Source organism: Rattus norvegicus, chromosome 13 (genome assembly GCF_036323735.1).
Source record: "Rattus norvegicus strain BN/NHsdMcwi chromosome 13, GRCr8, whole genome shotgun sequence".
Lineage (NCBI taxonomy): Eukaryota > Metazoa > Chordata > Mammalia > Rodentia > Muridae > Rattus > Rattus norvegicus.
In genome coordinates this window covers 23,894,426-23,911,707 of record NC_086031.1, presented here as the reverse complement: position 1 = coordinate 23,911,707, position 17,282 = coordinate 23,894,426, and the positions used below count along the sequence as shown (strand labels likewise).

The 17,282-nt window shown below is 37.5% G+C and overlaps 1 protein-coding gene across 2 annotated transcripts in view; it reads right to left on the bottom strand.

The window, feature by feature from the left end:
* The window catches only part of Serpinb7 (serpin family B member 7), a 72,369-nt gene that overhangs the window by 45,127 nt on the left and 9,960 nt on the right, over window positions 1-17,282 (bottom strand). Inside the window, exon 1 of one of the 2 annotated variants that reach the window (NM_130404.2) lies at window positions 1,358-1,402. The exons of the other annotated variant lie outside the window; for it this stretch is intronic. The gene's annotated coding sequence lies outside the window, so the exon portion shown is untranslated. Of the gene's footprint in view, window positions 1-1,357; window positions 1,403-17,282 lie in introns of those variants that run through there. 2 annotated transcript variants of the gene reach the window in all.

Sequence of the window (17,282 nt, the reverse complement as noted above, 5' to 3'; positions counted from 1 at the left end):
CCAGTGCCTCCATTCCTGAGAGATGAGTAAACATTAACATCCAAAGACTTTTCCTTTTTCCTTTAAAACATTTGCAGCAACTTCAAAATAAATATGTAAAATGTCAACAAAAATAAACTGTGTTTAGAAAAGCATCAATAAATCCCAAACATTTGGTTCTTAGTTATATAATTGAGGCAGTTGTAAAGGAAAGTAATTGGGCTCAAGTTACATAAGATGTAACCACAGAGTCACCCAGCATTATGACAAGAAAACCTTTTAAATCACAAAAGAATTTGGCTACAGAGAAGAAGATTTAATGTAGTCCCCAAATACCATACTCTCTTCTTTCTTCCGTAGACTAAGTCTAGTATAAAATTACAAAAAAATAAGAGACCATTTATAATTTTAAACTTAATACAAAGTAAAAAATTCTCATGAAAGTTCTTAAAGCCCAAATTTCAGACAAAAAATCAGAGCTGCCTAAAGGCTATTTGGCTAGTTGTGGACTGCTTCAACACTAATAACAATTTCCTTCTCTCTTCTGGGGTCAAAATATTTGTGTCAAAAGAAGACCAAAGCAACGACAACAGAAATACAGGTCTCACCAAGGCTTTGCTTTAATAATCTAATTAAACTATCAAGAAAGTAGTTTTTAAAATGAAACACAAGGAAACACAGATCATTTTCAATAATGTATGGGATCACAACGATTCTGTTTTGCGGACCTTGATTGATAAAATACATGGTTTAGCTTTGTGGTAAAAGAATGTGTAACCTTACAGTAATCTTTACTATGCAAGAAAAATTAACTGCTCTTAATAATTAATTACTACCAGAAATTTTTTATAATTACTGTATTAAATTATATATTAGAACAGAATAACTATTAAATAAATTAAATTTTATTAACAGTAATCCATGTAATGTATTACAAGATAATTGATGATCTCCAGAATTATTCTCAAATCTTTCCATTTATTTAAAAAAAAATTCTAACTTTGATGAAGTTCTAACCATATGACTGTCTTACATTATGATTGATTCTATTTTAAAGCATTGGTTAATTCTGACAAATAGTGAGTGACCTAAATAGAAACACACAGAATACAAAAGCTAGATTTGCTCATATTTCTTCATTTATCTTTCAAAAAATAAACATAAATTTTTGACTGATAGCTGATCGAGATCTCATTCTGTCATAAATGCCATTCTCTGCAATGCTAGTCACAGTGAAAGAGGAGAAGCCGTAAGTCAGAGAGCTGAAGCCATTTTGGAAAACTTGATTCATTTGATATCTTATGTACAGAAATAGAACTGAAGATTCACTCCACTCCTCTTGCTCTCAACTTTACACCGTGGCCATAGAAGCATTTACCTTACTCTCTTCAGAGAGGAAGTAGCAGCTGCTTGGGTGAGTCTGGAAGAGTAGCCTGCATTACTCTGAAATATAAAGCCTCTGACTCAGACACTCCCTGTTTCTTACTGTGATGACCACAATAGTTTAAAGATAACTCCACTCAAGTGAAGCAGTGCTTGGGCAAACTGAAGGAAATGTATATGAGCTACATTTTCAATTCAAAGTTGTCAGAATAGATATCTTCTCATGAAATTGAATATATTTGATGTAATTACAGTATAGTAATTTTTACATAGGTATAGAGAGGACATATGAAATTTATTCCTCCCCCCTTTCAGTTTTACAGAGAACACGGAACACAGCAGAGTGCTCTCTTTGAGGTCTCATTTTCTAAAGAGTTGGGAACCAGGAAATCCATATCTGAGGAAGAGGGAGCTGATGCTTTCTGGAGGAGCAAGTTTATATTACTGATCTTGGGTTGACCTCATGCATTATTTCTTCTACTCCAGAATTGCCTTCATTTTAATTGTAGGGCTTAATGCTAATATTGAATATTTTTGATCATTCAAGTTTCTCTAAAACAAATATCCTCTCTGACTAATACATTGAACATAGGGAGAGAGATGGCTGCCTTCATCGTAAGAGAAATAAATCAGTGATGGGAAAACAGAGGAAAAAACACAGTAAAAGATGGAGTTTTAGGGAGTATTATGAAGAGCACAATACTCAAGACATATAGTATGATTTCATGAGAGGAGATGTCTAAACATAGTCACCAAAGCAAAAGACAAAGCCAAGTGACATTAGTGTGCTGGTTAGATACCTGGAGAACAAGACGCAGCTGAATGCTCTTGCTGACAGGAAGTGTGAGGAGAAGCAGGGAGTGAGCCAAGTATGAACTGTTGTTTCACAGGACAAGCTTGTGTCTGGGCTCGCATTACTTGGAAATAAAATGAAGAATAAATTACCAGATCTAGGGTTATATTCCAGCTGGACAATTCCACTAGATGTGACCTTGAACAAGAAGTTTAATTATTTTGTGACTCAAGTTTTCACTTATTAAATAATAATCAATCAATTTGGTGATATAAAATAGCATCTTGCCTAGAGGTTAAGCCCCCAATAATTTCAATATCCTCTTTCAATCTTCACCCAACCACAACTTTGCCTTTTTAAATAATATGCTCATTACAGTGAAATGATAGTATATTATTACATATAAAACAGTGTATTATATATTTTGCTAATAATATATTAAAATGATACTAATAACATATTAATATGACATATAAAATATAAAATAGTATATTATTACATTGAAAGTCTTGATGACTTTATCCATTCTTAGATAGCACTTTCTTTCACAAATAAATAATACCCCTTTGCTGGAGAGTTTAACAGTGGAGAAAAGAGGTGGCTGAGATGCGCGGAAGATGCTGTTGGAGGAAAGAATAAGGCTCACGAATCTAATCCAGTGGTCTTGGACTTCCTGGTCCCAGCATTCTGAGTTTCCTCAGTCTAAGGTTGGACATTTATGAAAACTCATCCACTTTCTTAGGACAGAAGTCCTCTCAAAATAACTCAGCTTCTCTAGTATATCTCCAAGCTATGCTTCACATAGAACAAATCCAATCTCACCTGAAAATAGCCTAGGTCCCCCGATTATGCCATCATTTGATGAATAAAATCTCTCCCACAGGACACAGGCTCCCATGGTACTGGCAGAATTGAGCTTTAAAAACTAAATGTTCATCACTAAAATATGCATACAGTAGGATATCCTATCAAAGACCAATCCAAGAAGGGTATATGTACAAGGATGTTTCTGTGGGTGGACCCACCATTCAGAAGAAATAGTTAGTTGCCTTGGTCCCCATGAGTGGGAGGGAGGTTTTCTTGAGTACAGAATTGGCATAGAAGTGTCTGGAACTCTGCAAGTGTTCTTTCTGGGGAGTTATGTACATATGTCAAGAGCAACATTTTATCTCTGAGTTATGACTCATAATTTTTGAACTTGCTCCATGAAAATAAGGAAATACATTTGAGGCAGCTCCACAAATCAATGTATGTAGCTGATTAAAATTCTAATTTGCATATAAAGTTTTACTAGAGAGTGAGCTGCCATCCTGAGCTAAGGACAGAGAAGTCACAAGGAGGATACAAAATAAATCTGAGTGGGTTGACAGCGATAGCCAGTGGTAGACATTTGCTTAGTTCCCTTCTGCACCCTAACTTCTTAGCAGGGTAACTGCTAGCCAGTCATACATGCTTACTGCACTACCAGAAGAGGGGTCGTTCTGAGGAAGCAACCCAGAGAGCTTTTACAACTCTGCAGATGGCCTCTGGCCATCTACAACCAGAGTGATATTCAGTAGTGAACTTAGCTGCCACTCACAAGAGTGAATAAGAGAGGCATACTTGAGTGTGGAAAACAAGATATTTACAACAGCATTCTTACACATAGAAGCTTTGATGATAATTGTATTCATTCACAAGTAAAATTTCTCCACCCTGTTCTGTATTCTCCAGTGCGAAATTTCTATGCCCTGCATTTAGGAAAGGAGCAAGAGGGCTGAGGTGGCAACCTTATTTACCAATATGTGATAAACAAAAGTGACCATTTATAACCAGGTTTGTTTTAAAAAAATTCAAATTAGGTCTAAAGGCTCTCCCTAGGTGCAGGCTCCCAGGCACCTGGTTACTGATGATTAGATGTCACTTCTGGGGTGGATCCTTCATGACTCACAGCACAGCACTGTCCCCACAGAAGTTTATGAGCATTACCTTTCCACAAGTTTTCAAAATAGCATATGATTAAGATGATCGTTATGTGGTTCATTCAGTTTGGATGTGAATCAGATTTAAGAAGGCAATCTTTCTGTCTCTATTCTTTATAGTAAAATGATTTAAATATAATCATGCAAATAAATTAAGACAATGGTGTTAATTAGCCCATCTTATAACATTGCTCTCTATAAGAAGACTATATTGAGACTAGAAACAGCTGTGATCCTGAGTTTAATATTCAATTTTATTGCATTTGGTATTGATTTTTTTTTATGGCCCAATTTTTCCTCACTCTATCTTGTGCCTGCAGTAATAGTCTAGAACAGAATTTAGCACAACATCTCTCTCATTCATTAAACTGAAATACTCCTCTGTACCCCTAACTTTGTCTGACTTCTTTTGCACTATTTCTTTCTGTCTTCTTTACTTCTTTTCCTTCTCAATGGCCTGTAATTTTCCAGAGAAATATCTGTTGAGTTCATTATTGCTCTTGACCTCCACATACTTCCCTTGACTAAGAAAGTTTCAGGGAGCCTGAAACTGGGTGAGTTAGTTCATTCTTGTCTTTCTGCCAGCCTGGCCTCCACCCTACTGACAGGAAATGGAAAGTCACACCACACCATCCACATTTGCCCTACCATCCAACCGACTAGAGTTCGCCGAGGAAGATTTGTACCCTGAACAATGACTCTCTCCCAAAAGTGTCCAGTCAACTGCTCACAGCTTTGTTTGCGGAACAAGCCACACAAACAAGAATTGCATCATATCACAATATTTAGGTTTGTGTTATAACCACCACAGCCTACTCTACACAGGAATCCAAATTCTTCCAGATGAATAGTTTCCAAAGAACAGTGATGCTTGCCAGGGTGACTAGTCCCTTATTGTAAAGGACAGTAGAATCACCATAGGTGTTTGTTCATTTTCTTCAATTTTGTCTCTTTCCACAGGAAAAATGAAAGTTGGCCTACTAAAATTCAACTATCTACTGATGAGCTGCATGGTGCCTTAATACCTTCAGAGACAAGTAAAAGAATGAATAATCATTGAATTAGCTGTTGCAGTAAACTTGGTGATGGAGGTTTCTGTTAAGTTGGAAAAAATAAAGCTTATGAATGGATTTCCTGTCTCCTGTTCTAATTGTAGAATAGTTGATTACAGTCATTCAAAGTCTTCTAAGCCTTTGTCCTTCTTTCTCCATTGTAGACATAAAATTATCAATGACTAGAAGGTTGAATAGAGACAAGCAACCCAAATGATGGAGAAACTGGAAATTCTCCTGGGATTACTAAGTCAACGTTAATTAAAGGTCTTTTTGCTATTGTTTCTTCTCCACTCTACTCAGAAACCCCTCCCACTGGAGTATCTGCAACAGTTTATTTACAACCAACCAATCCCAAAGGGACATAAGTCCAAGAAGAAAATTCAGTCATGGAAACACAACTGGAGTGGCATGTCAATTATTCTCTCTTGCAGGACTATTATAACCCAAATTTCCATTGACCTTGCCAGTTTCTAAGTACAGACTAGATCACACAAATGATAATGATATAAGCTTTGCAGCCTTGATCTCACTCACTTGCCAAAGGCTCACTATGATGTGTGATACACTCCTAGTACAGGTGAGATGACACAAACAATAATGATTTTAGGTATCCTCTCAGATGCATACTACTACATCAATATACATTCTGTGGAGAAGGTGGATTCTTCTTAAACTTATTATGCTTGGTTGTCAAGCATCTAGGGTGCATGTTTACTGTACCTGTGCTTCTAGTAGATATTAATTCTCACACTATCTCCAAATGAATCATTGGCTATGAATTATCTTTAAATTCTTTATATAAATATATCAAACACCCACCTTTTTAAAACTAAAGGCTCAGAAATAAGGCAACGTGGTTTGTCTGAACCCAAATTATTTTTTCTCCAAAATTAGAGAAAACAACTTTATAAACAACTAAGGATAGATAGATAGATAGATAGATAGATAGATAGATAGATAGATAGATAGTGCGGACTTGAAATTTTAAGTCTGTATGTAAAAGAAATGCTTGGTGAAAAAGAAATGTGAATTTTTGACATGTATATGGGATCCATAAATCATGGAAAAGAGAAGAGGGGAAGAAGGAGGGGGAAGAGGAGAAGGAAAAGAATTGTAATTTGACTGAGAGAATAAATATCTCTGGTGAGGAGAGAATAGTACAAAAAGCATGGTGATAAAAAGGAAATGACTTTGTTAAAATAATTTTCCAAAAACAATGGAAATACTCTGCACACCACAAAATATACTAACATATTGCCTGGGAGACTAAGCTGTTTGTATTTTATTTATTTGCTTAGCTCATTACTTGTTCCAAACTCCAAGGTTTGAGATTTCTTTTTATGTAAACTGTGTTTGCTGTATCTAATCCTTTCAGTTGATATAAGCTAATTATTTGAATAAAATCTTGTAGGAGCAAGTTTCAGGGCTTAATTACATATTGTACTAGGACAGATTCATTTTAAGTGATTGCATGTTTGTCTATTTTTATTTCTTAGTACATTTTGCCACCGGGGTTTGAGGGAGAGGCACAAATGAATCTGTTTATGTAGTTTGTTTTGTGTAAATATTTACTGTGCTTTCTTGCTCTGCCACCTCCTCTCTTTCTTTTCTACTTGTGGCATGAACAGTTTCAGCTTTCACTCAGCAAAAACAGAACACAAGAGTGTTTCCTTCTCAGACATTTAAATGAATGCAATTATCGAGACTTCTAATCTCCTCTTATCAGAAACTGAAATACTGAAGGCCACAGTGCTTTTCATTTATTTGTGTCATGTCATTTCACCATTGCCATAGTGGCAGCCAAAAGAATATTGATGAACAATAAATGCAAATGCTCACAAATTGAGTCATCCTAGTGCCTATTAACCACATTCTTTCCTTGAACTTAGTTCTGCTGACATTTATAAATACATTGATGGTGTTGAGAGTTTCATAAATAAAATCCAACTCATTTCCTTTTCCTTTTTTAAAAGTTTTTTAAAAGTTTTAAAGTTTTTCTAAATGTATGTGAGTACACTGTCACTGTCTTCAGACAGAGGAGAGGAGGGTATTAGATCCCATTACAGATTTTTGTAAGCTACGATGTGGTTGCTGAGAAACTGAACTCAGGACCTCTAGAAGAGCAGCCAGTGCTCTTAACTACTGAGCAGCTCCAATTCTTTCTTTCCTTCTTTCCTTCTTTCTTTCTTTCTTTCTTTCTTCTTTCCTTCCTTCCTTCCTTCCTTCCTTCCTTCCTTTCTTTCTTGGGGTTTTTTTGTTTTGTTTTTTGAAGTTAAATTTTTAAGTTCCCTTTTGACTTTCATTTTTCTTTTTTCTTTTTTTTTTCTTTTCTTTTACTGGATTTTTTTATTTACAATTCAAATGTTATCCCCCTTTTTTGGTTTCCCCTCCAGAAACCCCTATTCGATCCCCCTCCCCCACGATTCTATGAGGGTGCTACCCCCACCTACCCACTCTCTCCTGCCTCCCTGCCCTGGCATTCCTCTACACTAGGGCATCTAGCCTCACAGGACCAAGGGCCGCTAACCAACTCTAATTTCTTAAGACAAAAATTGTTTTCATTTTAGAATTTCAACTTCTCAAGTCAATGTATAATCAATCCCATTTGGCTTGCTGAATCATTTTATTAAGGTATTATGATCATTAGCTATCATGAAGAATTAATCTTTCAAGTCCAACCAAAAAGTTCAATGTAAATATATATTTAGCTTATCTACTTACTTCTCTTTGGGTATCCATTAGGAGTTTTTCTCTAGCTTCCAATGATAACCATAAACTTTAAAATCTTTCTTTCCTGAATACAGAGTTTGAGAAGGTCCACAAATATGTGGGGTTGGAAAAATGTATGCCCTAAGTTAACGTATGTATTTATATTTATAATCACAGAACACTAGCCTTTGCAAAATATTTTAGATAGTGTTGCTTCCTTTACACTGGGTTTATCTAAGGAAATTAATGATTAGTGAAACGACTTGAATAAATTGTGGAGAGCTTTTAGTGCCACCTTCTAGAAATTGGGCAGGAATTTGACACTAGGCTGACAAGAAAGTAGGCTCAAGGCAAATGCATGGTATTCCTTTTATCTTGGTCATCCCAATAAGTCCCTAGACATAGTGACCACCGGAATTTGTTTATGGCCTTGTTTGATTTCTTTGTCTTTGATTTAAGAACTGAACTATTCTTTGCATGTACCTAGAATGGTTTAAAAACAGGCTGGAAAAAAATAAACCCACTTCAGCTTTAACACTAATTGTCTTTTTTTTAATCCTCCCTCCCTTGAGACCCTGTTGACTGAGCTGGCTTGGTCAAATGGCACTTCAACATTGGCGCTCAAGTAAGAGGGGTACACTGTAGCACACCGCAGGGAAAAAGGAGCAAGTGCAAAGGAAAATTCGGGCCAGCTGTGAGTAAACTCTGCCAGAGCATGACAAATACAGAGACTCACAGCCAATCATTGAACTAAGAGTTGGGTCTCCAATGAAGGAGTTAGAGAAAGACGGAAGGAACTGAAGGGGTTTGCAACCCCATAAGAACAGCAATACCAACCAACCAGAACTCCCAGGGACTAAACCACTATCCAAAGAGTACACGTGGACAGACCCTTGGCTTCAGTTGCATATGTAGCAGAGGATGGCCTTGTTGGGCATTGACGGGAGGAGAAGTCCTTGGTCCTGTCAAGACTCAATGTCCCAGGGCAAGAGAATGTCAGGGTGGGGAGACGGGAAGGGATGGGTGGGGGAACACCCTTATAGAAGCAAGGGGAAGGGGGTGGGATAGATGGTTTATGGACAGGGAATTGTGAAAGGGGATAACATTTGAAATGTAAATTTAAAAAATGTGAAAGGGTAATGGTAGAATGCTTTTTGTATATATGTTTAGAGGTATCCTAAACTCTAGAGGAGTGAAGATAATTCTCACAGATGTTTTTAGTCTTTGGACCCTGGTTTGAGATCCTAGACCCTAGTTTAGATCCTAGACATGAGAGGAAGAATGGATTTCAGAAAAGTAGTCCTCCCCTCATGCAGAGATGCTTTGCAGAAAGAGAAGGAAAGTGAATGTAAGCTGTTCCAGAGTTCTTCTAGTGCTAGGAGGAGGTTGGGAGATGTCCTGCGTCCTCTCTAGCTCCCACTGAGGAATGCTTAGTTTTCGTTCTGGGTCCCTTAGGTAGGATATCTGGGTCCCTTTGGGACCTAGTTCTCTTCCCTCTCTGTCTATTGTCTGTCCTTGGTGAACCAGTCCATCCATGTCTGTTAGTTTATGTCTGTGGTTTCATTTCATTGCTTGATTGTTTCTCTTTGTTCCATATTCAAAAGAAAAAGTGTTTACAGCTTTATCTGCTGGCCATTCACTCCTTGATTTAGTTTTAACTCATTAAAAAATAAAGCAGTCTCAGGGTTGGGGATTTAGCTCAGTGGTAGAGCGCTTGCCTAGCAAGCGCAAGGCCCTGGGTTCGGTCCCCAGCTCCGAAAAAAAGAAAAGAAAAATAAATAAATAAATAAATAAAGCAGTCCCAATTGACCACAACAAAAACCAAAACCAATAAACCACTGTTGGACTCCTGAACAGATAGCTAGGAGTCTAGCACTAATAGAGGAGCCCTGCCAGAAGCTAATTTAAGCTGCTCTTACAGGGGCCAGCCACTTCTCAGCTTCTCTGCACAGAAAGCTGGTGGCTGTTTCTTCTACAAAAAAATCTCTGTGACTGTGGTTATTGAGTTCAGCAAGTGGCAAGGTGCTCCTCTCTTGAAATTACAGCTAGAAAAATCTAAGAAAATTCTGTGTAGTCTAAATAAGTAGATGTGTTTAATATATGTAGCCACTTCACTTTTGTTTCAGGCTGGTCTTCAATGTGATCCATTAAGGATGCATTTACTGTTATTTACAAACAGAAGGCAGGCAGAATATAGATCACTTGTTTATTCTCTTGAGCATCACCCCTCCCAGACTTCAGCACCAATAATTGAATTACATGCTGTAGCTGCTGTCTTTGAAATGTTGAAAAAACCAAGCTTTCTATTTGTTTACTGATAGCCAATATATAGCTCATGGTTTGCAATTGCTTGAAACTGTTCCTTTTTTAGAAACTGCCAATTTTCAAATTTTGCAATTACTTATGCAAATACAACTCAATTTAAGAGAACACACTGTTTCTTACTTTTCAGGACATCTAAGAGCTTGTACTGGATTGCTCAGACCCCTTAGTGAGGGCAATGCTACAACAGATTGTACACCAGACAGGTTATGGGCCTCACACTGGGGCCATTAACCACTCTCATTCTTTTCTTCATCAAAACAGTAATTGCTTGAGGAAACATTTTGGTATTTCTACAGAATGTGCACATCAAATTGTAAAAAGCTGTCCTCAGTGTCCTCAATTTCTTCCTGTACCACAGAATGGCATTAATCCTTGAGGACTCATACCCAATCAATTATGGCAAATGGATGTTACTCATTTCTGAGTTTGGAAAATTAAAATATGTACATGTGACAATTGACACCTTCTCAGGCTTTCTTGCTGCAACTGCTTTAACAGGAGAAGCTACTAAAAATGTAATTAGTCATTGCCTATGCTATTTCTTTATGCTGGGTGTTTCAAATCAGATTAAAACAGATAATGGAACTGGCTATTGCAGTCACATATTTGAGACTTTCTGTGGGCAATTGAATATTACCCATATTACTGGGATTCCCTATAACCTCAAGGACAAGGTGTTGTGGAACAGGCCCATGGGACTTTAAAACAATATCTTCATAAAATAAAAACAAGGGGAATTACATCTCCATATACCACAAAAGTATTTAAACCATGCTCTTTTAATTTTAAATTTTTAAAGTTTGGATGCTGAGAGTTTCTGCCCTACAACTTATGCCCAGGTGAAATAGAAGGATCCACTCACCAGCGTATGGCATGGTCTTGATCAGGTATTAATATGGGGAAGAGGGCATGTTTGTGGTTTTTCCACAGGATGTTGGAGGAGTGTAGTGGCTGCCAGAGTGGCTGGTGAGATGCTCATGCTGGGACAAAGAATGTTATCGACTGTGACTTTGCTGAGTGCCCTGAAAATGGTGACAGGGAAGCTGTATTTGGCACATGTTCCTGACCCACCTTTCTTTACCTATATCCCAGATTGGACCAGATGCTTTCCTCCATGCTTTTAGACCTTGTGGAACAGAGAACATGGAGACTATGGAAACTGCCTTCAAACTTAAATCAAATAAAGAAGTTATAATGACTCTTCTCTTTCCTTTAATGTGACCAGATATTCTGACTCAATCATGGACTTGTCTGGAAAACAATCCAATATTGGAAAAAAGGACAGTCTGCATTTGGAGAGCTGATTCTGGACATTTTCACAGATATATTTGAATTGACAACTGACTTCTATGAAGTTACATTTGCAGTGGATAAAATTGGAATAGGATCTGGATCTTAGAACAATGACAAGATCTGTATTTAGAACAAATGTTAATGTATGTGTTAAGGCTTCTGATCTTTTATTAATAAGTCATGTTAATATTACTTTTGTTTCTTCTATGGTATTTAATGCAAGTTGTATTGATTATACACCTTCTAGTTGTGTTAGTGTATTGAAATCTAGCATGTCTGATACGGTGGGCTATCAACCAGCTTTTATTTTATTGTCTGAGAGTGTGACAGAACCTTGGCATTCTCAAAAAAGCTTGCAGATACTGGAAGAAGTAAGTCAAGCTTTAAGCAGAAGCAAGAGTGTAATGGGCTTGATTATTTAGTAGGGAAAATAATAAAGTAATTGTCTAGGTAAAAAAAGAAGGAATATAAGAAAATACACACAAATATACTCAGTTATCCAAAAGCATATCTTAAAACCAGAAACACTGATACTAAATCATTTTAATACATAGTGATCCATATCAAATATATCTAAACATCCATATGAATACATATGGCCATATCTATATCCTTACATCTATACATTAGAATTTGGTTTCCTACAATTGTCCAGCAAGGTCCTAAAAGAGGCTAATACTACCTCTGTCATATTTCCTGACTTAAATTGGAAATAGTATTAGTCTAATATTAAATTGAAATATTAAAATAATTCTTACTACAGAGCCAAAGGCCAAAGTCAAATACAAGTATGCAGGTATGCAGGATTTTATGAAAATGTAATGCCTGCGACTGCAATAACCTGGAGTTGTAATAGTTAGTGTTGTCAACAGAATAAAGAACCATCCAGAAGATAGACTTCTAGGTATGCCTCTCTGATTTTTCTCTTTTTTAATTTGTTTTGAGATTTTAATTTAATTACAACATTTTCCCCACTCTTTCCTCCCTCTAAGCCTTCCATATATACTCCTGCTTGCTCTCCCTCAAATTTATGACCCTTTCTTTCATTATTTGTTATTGCACGTTTCTGTATGTCCAGATATATTTCTAGATATAATCTGCTCAGTCCATATAATGTTACATGTATGCATATTTTCAGAGCTGGCCATCTGGCACTGGACAACTCATTGCTGTGCTCTTCCCTGGGAGAGTTTCTGGATTGCACTGAGGTGGGAAGCTGTCTCCATGTGTGTGGGGCCATCCCTCGCCAGACCGGAGGTAAGTGGAGAAACTGATCAGCACATGTTCTCAGCCCTCTGTGCTTCCTGACTCCAGATGTGATGAGCAGCTGCTTCATGTTTCTATTGCCTTGACTTTCTCACCAGGATGGGCTAAACCTGGAGCTGGGAGGCAGAATTAACTCTCCGATCTTTAAGTTGCTTCTGTAAGTAAGTTTTATCACAGCAGGAAAAGCAAGTAAGACAATGGGCTATCATTTGCCTTAGCAGAATCAATCCCTGCCTCTGAACTGTGCGCTCTGCAGAGTGGCTGGAGCAGAGATGAGAAGCAGACAGACCATCACACACAGAAGGACAAGGCTAATGTGAAGAATAATCTCCGGAGGGCTCAGGGAAAGTGTGGGAGAGAGGCAATGACGTCCAAAGAACTTGCAAATGTGGTATAAAAATTATATGAGCCGCTCAGTATGGGGTTTAGGTTTCTGAGGAACCTGGGCAGCTTACTGTGGGATCCCCTGCTGGAGTGTACAGGCAATGATACCCGTGGTTACCAGAAAGGTTCTCTGACTCCACAGTCTATCTCCACAGAGAGATAAAGCATAGTTCTTCCTTAAGGAACTCAGGACATATCAAGGAATATAGGCATCAAAGTACCGTGCATACTGTACCCAATTTTTCTGATAGACAACATTCATTGTCTATCTGAATTCAAAACGGAATGAATTTGGAGAAAAGCAACTACTCTTCAATTAAAAGTCCATTTTTCATCTCCTATACAGGTAAGAAAAAACATGTATCAAGAGACTTGCCAAGAGTTATTCAAGCAAGATCTTGGAGGAAGCTTCCAAGAAAGTTTCAAAACCAAACCAAAACAAAAATCAGTGATTTCTTTGTTATATGCCCATTTTCTGGGTTTTTATTTTTCTTATTATTTTTGCAAGTGGTAATAACTTATCATTGTCATCTGGAGAACATTCCAAAAGAGAAAACAAAGTAATCAGAGATATCTGTCCTGATAACTTTGAGCCAGTGGATGAAAGGCCAGCAACCATTCGTTTACCTAATTGAACCTCTACACAGAAGATTAAAGGATATTTCTCAGTTGTGTAGAACTTTTCAAATTGGTTTCAAATTATGTTTAACATATTAAATATGCATATAAAATATGCACTTATGTAATCAAGAAAAAGCTCACAGACTCCTAAAATTAATGTAATGAAATAGAAATTACTAGTTTAGAATCTATGGTGATGGAGGGTTCTTCACAGGAAACAAAAGCATCCAAACCAAATCTAAAAGGGACACATGAATCTCCAATGTGTGCAGGAGGACAGAGTACAGGTGATGGTTAGGGGGGGTGCTTTCTAGAAGGAATACCAGGGATAGATCCATTGGGAATGGATTGTTCAGTGAGGCTCCAGCTCTGAGTTGGATTTTACCTGAAATGGTCAGAAAAGCAAGTGAAAGAATAATCTAGGTAGAGTAGTATACGGACAAGAGGAGAAACCAAACAAGAAGGATTGTTCCTACAGTCAGCCTATCAGCCCGAGGATGACAGAGGTAAGAACCATGGAGCAGGAGCAAGATCCAAACTTCAGGAGAAGACTCCTTCTAAAAAAATTCTTTAATTTTTGAGACTATAACTACATTATTATCCCTCCTTTTCCTTCCTCAAAATTCTCCCATATACCCTGCCTTCATTTATTTTGATTTAATGGCCTCTTTCATCATTAGGTATTATTACATACATATAAATATGCACATATACATTCTTAAATATAACCTGCTCAACCTTCAGTGTAACTAGATGGATTCAACTTGGGAGAAGAAGAGAAGAAAATGGAAGATGATATCCTTTGTTAAGATGTGAATTTCTGTAGAGGATGCTGAGATATGGGGGCCTGCGTCTGAGATGCTTGCCAGCGGCTGACTTAAGAGCTGAACCCATGGTTGTAAGTATTGGGAAGGAGAACAGAACTCCCCTTGGAAACTCACAAGATAGACTATAGAGTAGAGAATGACAGGGTCTGTGATTCCACTGAGCTTAGGAGAAGAGAGTTTTGGGAAATGATGGAGTTATCACTGTCAGGCCACATAGACTGCTGAAGCAGGAAGGCAGCTCTGGGAACACAGAAATGAAGAAATATCAGTTGCCCTTGGCACTGTGGGTAAGTGAGGCCTATAGCAATGCACTTTGGACGCAATGGGGAAGGTTAAAAACTGGTAAAACTTGAAGATACAAAGATAACATTGCTTATTGCTATGCCAAAGGCTTTGTTACAGTAGTGAATATGGAGATCCAAAGCCCCCTGGAAGAGGATAAAGCTCAGCAGGTCCCTGAGGAGTTTCTTAGATAACCAACACTACAGCAAAATAAACTTCAATGGATATGGTTCATCCAACAAGATGTTAAGATGAGGCCACCTGGGTAATGGCTCACCAGGGAACAGTGTTTGCTTGAGCAAATTGAAGGACCTGAGTTCAATTCTCTGAACCTAGTAAAAGGAGAAAACCAACTTTCAAATGTTGTTCTCTCTCCTCCACCACATGAACACTGGCACTAAGGGGGAAATGAGGGGGGGTAGGGGGAAAAGGATCATGTGACATGAAAGTGTAGGTTAATGGTGAAAGGAAATGAATAGGCATGGGTGAGAGGCGCTGTAGAGGGGAAGGAGGGAGCAGAAAGATTTTAAGAGCAAAAGCATGTATGAAAAATTCATATGAAACATGACTTTTCTATTGATTTGAAAATACAAAGGGCTAGCCTGCCAATAATTGCTCTTGTGTGGTAAACTGAATGATCTAAACTAGATCCCCAGAACCGCCAATATACAAAAAAGCAAAATAACCAAAAAAAAAAAACTACTCCTGAAAATTGTGCTCTGACCTCTACACAAGCAATGGCATATGTATGCCTGTACTCCACACACAAACATAATGCACATGCAACAACAGTGAGTGGGAAGAAACAAATAGAAATCATAAACCTAGAAATATATACATATTGAAAATGTGGATGTGCCATTGTGTATCTTAGAAGAGACCGAAAAGGAAGGACACAATTAGCCAGCTTCCCTTCAGCCCAAAAGAAAATTTGTCTTGAAACCCTCAAGCAGATTAATAGTTCTGCAGAGTTGAGAGAATCTTCCTCAGAGACCTAAGCATACTCTCATCCCATGCAACCCTATATCATTCTACCTCACTATTTAGAACCAAGGATGTAAGCTAAAATGTACTCCAAGCATACCATGCTAACCAACACTCCTCAGATTCCATATCCTAGACGAAATCATTTCTTTTCCACTGAAGATTGCTTAAGTTTCACTCTAGAACTAACCCTCAACTTAGCATAAATGAAATGAGTGGCACAGTGATGAGTTTCGCTTTCATAACTCAGGAAAGCTGCTTCGCAGCAATCATATTGCAGCGCAATTCTCCACAGTGACCTATTTAGCAACACAGGTCAAACTTGTTCTTCTGTGTGTTCCATGGCTTGAAGTATGTTCTTAACTTATGGAATTCTCAAAACAGGACATGGGAAATGTGAGGGTTCAGATGCCAGAAGTTTGCCATTTGACTTAGGGAATCAACAAGGCATAATTAAGAATTGACCTGTCGGGAAAGTCTCTGAAATCTGGGCCAAAGGAGAAGTCAAAGTGTGTTGTCTTGTGGAAGTGACTTCTGCTTTGCTAAACATAGAAAAGTCCACACTGAAGGCTACAACCATTAAAATGATGTCTGTGTACCTTCTAGACTCATCCTCTAATATTTACAGTACTTTTAATGGATGCCTTATATTTTCATCTGACCTTAACATCAACTCTTTAAATTTTGGACTATATTTTGAAATATATATATTCCAAATTTAAATTTTGGAACATATATATTCAAGAATATTATGAACTGAAATCCCATCACATAGCATCTGGTCATGACATGACTCATCAGGATTATGCTAAAGCAAATGTATTTTATATCTTCTCACACACAAAGAAAATTATTTCCTAATTTTCTAAAGTATTAAAGTGTTTAGACTACTTAAACATGAAATGATTTTATGTTGAGATTTTTCAAATTAACCAGTAACAACAAAAGATACCTTGATATCTCACAGGCATCTTAAACTTTTTATATCAAAGCATACATTTTTAAATTACATAAATCTATCCCTGTTTTCCTCATTATAGGAAAGAGTACTTCAGCCCTCCTGACTGTTTGGGTATAAAGTCTGAGTGGCTCATTTCAAACAAAGCTTTTGCAGATTTAAGTAAAGACATGGAGATAGGTGATGATGAAATACTCGGATAGAGCCTAAATTCAATGCTAGTGCCCTAGGATAAAGAAAAAGAAAGAGACACAGAGAGATAGAAAGACAGAGAGATAGAGACAGACACAAGGACAGAGACAGAGATAGAGGCAGACAGAGGCAGAGAGAGACAGAGACAGACAGACACACACAGAGAGAGAGAGAGAGAGAGAGAGAGAGAGAGAGAGAGAGAGAGAGAGAGAATACTAAGACACAGATGAAGGGGACAAACTACAATCACGAGAAGCTATGAGAAGAAAC